The sequence below is a fragment of the Nothoprocta perdicaria genome, unplaced genomic scaffold, assembly GCF_003342845.1.
Source record: "Nothoprocta perdicaria isolate Ctin4 unplaced genomic scaffold, notPer1 scaffold_25, whole genome shotgun sequence".
NCBI lineage: Eukaryota > Metazoa > Chordata > Aves > Tinamiformes > Tinamidae > Nothoprocta > Nothoprocta perdicaria.
In genome coordinates this window covers 1484714-1487947 of record NW_020455477.1, presented here as the reverse complement: position 1 = coordinate 1487947, position 3234 = coordinate 1484714, and positions in this window count along the sequence as shown.

Genomic DNA, 3234 nt, shown 5'->3' with positions numbered 1-3234 from the left:
CCACTCAGTATGCAGAGGTTTTAGGTCAGGGCAAAGAGCTGAGGGAAACACATTTTTAGTGACCTGGCTTCTAATGGCACTTAGGCCTTGCAACACTACTAGAAAAAAACATATAGAGCACATTGAAAAAATAAATAAATCACTTCCCCGTTAGACTCTGACTTAAACAAAATAAAACTAACACCAAAACTTCTCTTAAAAATTTCCTATTACAATAAATTTTCTAACCAGCCATATGTATGGAAAGCACCTGAGCAGCTATGTCACACAGTGAATTCAGTGCACATGGAAACAATGCTGGAWAATGGATATAATGAGGACATATGGGACGTACAGAGCATTACTTCCCTAAATACTGCTGTTTTGCAGCAAATGCAAAGCAGAATGAAGGACATTCTCTGGAAGGCCACAAAATGCCTCTTTCTTTTGTGGAGGAATATCGTCTAGAATGCGGTGGGTTAAGCCACCATACCGAAACAGACAGATGCTCCCATTTTACAGACTGGAGCATCCATCAGTCTGGTCAAGTGGCTCCAACAGTCAAGCGTCACCATGTTCCCAGGACATCACTGTGTGGCAGACACAGGTCACAGCACTTTAGAGTTACACTGAACAACAACTCCCGTGGTGGATCTGTTCAAAACTTGCTACTACATAAATATAAWTTCAGTTTATTTCTAAAACTGGAATCATTACATATTAATTTACCTCATTTTTAAAAACAGCATCAAGCTAATTATTTTTAAATCCCGGATACAGGAAGTTGGAATTTCCTGTACCCCTTGCACACATGCCTCAGGTCTTCAGGTGGAGCTGGCAGAGGTAACGACCTCAGAGCTGCACAGCTTAGCCCCAAGGGGAAGTCAGGCCCATAGTGTGATATCTGAAAAAAGTTCTGAAGAATCTGGGAGTGAAGCTAATGGTTCTTGCTGTGGAATGCAGAAAGGCCATATCATCTCTAACAGCTCCAACCTCCAGCTTTAAACACATTAACTTAACCAGGAAATTGCTGGTTGCGTAATTCTGATAATTCCATACATCTGGAACATCCTCGTTTCCTTGGTTTGGGCACATGGTGCATGCGTTTCATTATGTCATGTCAGTATATCAGCACATTTTTGAAAAGTAAAATTTATATCAACATGCTCTATACAGTAACAGCAGTAATAAACTAATTGTAATTCCCAAGAAATAAATGCTTTTTGTTCTTTGCCTAAAAAACTGTTCATCACATATGTATGTTCCACATCTGTAAAGAGACAAATTTGCTGTGGCAATAAGGACTACAGCGAACAAATATCAGAGAGGCAATTTTATAGCTGTGAATAGCAGTGGTGTATAATATTGTGGACAGCTATGTTATCCACAGAAGGAAAAGTTATACGGAAACATTTTATTGCACAAAAAAATACAAATAAAATAAATAGACTCACAAATATGATGTGGTACTGGAAAAAAAATGCAGCAAAAGTTCCACTTACTCAAGAGAATGAGAGGTTACTTACTATAGTGCAAAAGTAATTTTATGGGGAGAATATCCTGGCCTTAATGTTTCTTTAATCTAATGGAAAGGAGTAACAGGGAGCAAATGGCTGGAAACTGAATTCAGAAATATTCAGCATAGAAGAGATGAGTTTTTAACTGATCAAGACTGTAATCTGTAGCAGATTAGTGACAACAGAAGCAACGGGCCTTCCTTTGGCTGGTGTTTTCCGACTGTGACTGGATCACTTTTTGAGAGGTACATTTCTACCCCAATAGACACTTTGGGTCCCAAGAGGATGACACTCAATGGCGTGGCATACATCAGAGAACACAGCAGAGCAGTGAGTGATCCTGAAGAGCCTTAAAAAAAGCTGTTAATTCAACTGGTCAAACAGAGTTCACAGTACGTACATACACACACACACACACACACACACACACACACACACACATGAGTGTTTGCATGGGAATTTGATGCAAGCTTTGTGAGAGGACAGAAACAACTGGCCTCTGCACAGAGCAATGCTTCCTGCTTTTATCTGCTCAGCAATGAGAAATACAGTAAAAGAAATTCACAGAAACCCATCTCATGTCTTTATACAGCTAGTCTTTTACTTACACTCCCCAGAGGAGTTTTTCACAAATTGAATGACCTGAAATTAGGTTACAAACGCAATAACTCTGAGTTTAGTGTATTAGTTATAAGCACCAGCAGAAGCATCAGCAGGACTACTGCTAGGCAAAGGGGGAAAGGGTCATTTCTCAGAATATCTCTTTCAGTCCTTTGCATGGWAGCTTTACTAGGTTGAGTTGGGTCGTTTAAATAATGTGGGAGAGAACAGCTTCGTACACATCTCATCACAACTGGGAATCTTTAATTTAATGCTTGCTAAAACACTCCAGCAATACAAGAATAGAGCATCCATATGAAAGAACAGATTCAAACTATGCTGCATTCCCAAGTGAAGCTTGCTCTACAGTGCTCTGTCTTGAAATATCTAACTTATTTATCTTAATAAAACATCCATCCCTACTTATCTTAGGGGTCTTATTATTAATGCCTGATCTGGACAAATTTAAAGGGAAAGAGGTTACAAACTAGGTTAACCATGATAAGACCTATCAATCTTGTGCTTCATGGTAACGCAAAATTTGCAAAAAATAATCTTGTTAAGAAATAAAACATACCCCTTAAGCCCCTTCGTGCTCTCATGCTTCCCTTCATTTCTTTAAACACAGGGAAGCCTTGGGATTACGTTTTACCTTGATTTTACTCCCCYACAAGCTCTTACTCAGGGAGTTCTTTGCACTGGGCTCCATGGAGTGTGTGTATGTGTGCGTGTGTGTGGGAGAGGGAATGATAAAGGCTGCTTTTGCCAMTCTCTAAATGAAGATGAAGTATGAACTATATAATAGCAGGCTCCACTTCTTCATTGTTTTGAATTAAAGGAAGTAGCTGCATCCTCCGCATCTGCAATGTTTCATGCCAACAGCCTTCCTGGGAAAACTCAGCATACACTGGTGGGTGCAGAGAAAAGCAGTAAAAAGCTGTGTGGAGCAGAAGGCAGCTCATCTCCTGAAGATACTCGAGCCTGGGGAGTGAAACCCAATCTCTCAGGTACCCAAATCTACCTAGCAAGAAGCCTGACAGTTATAAATCTCTTGACATCTACACAGCTTTKATATAATGCCATAGCTTTGCTATTGCTAACAATATTTTTAATGATTCCACACACAGCCTTTATTAAG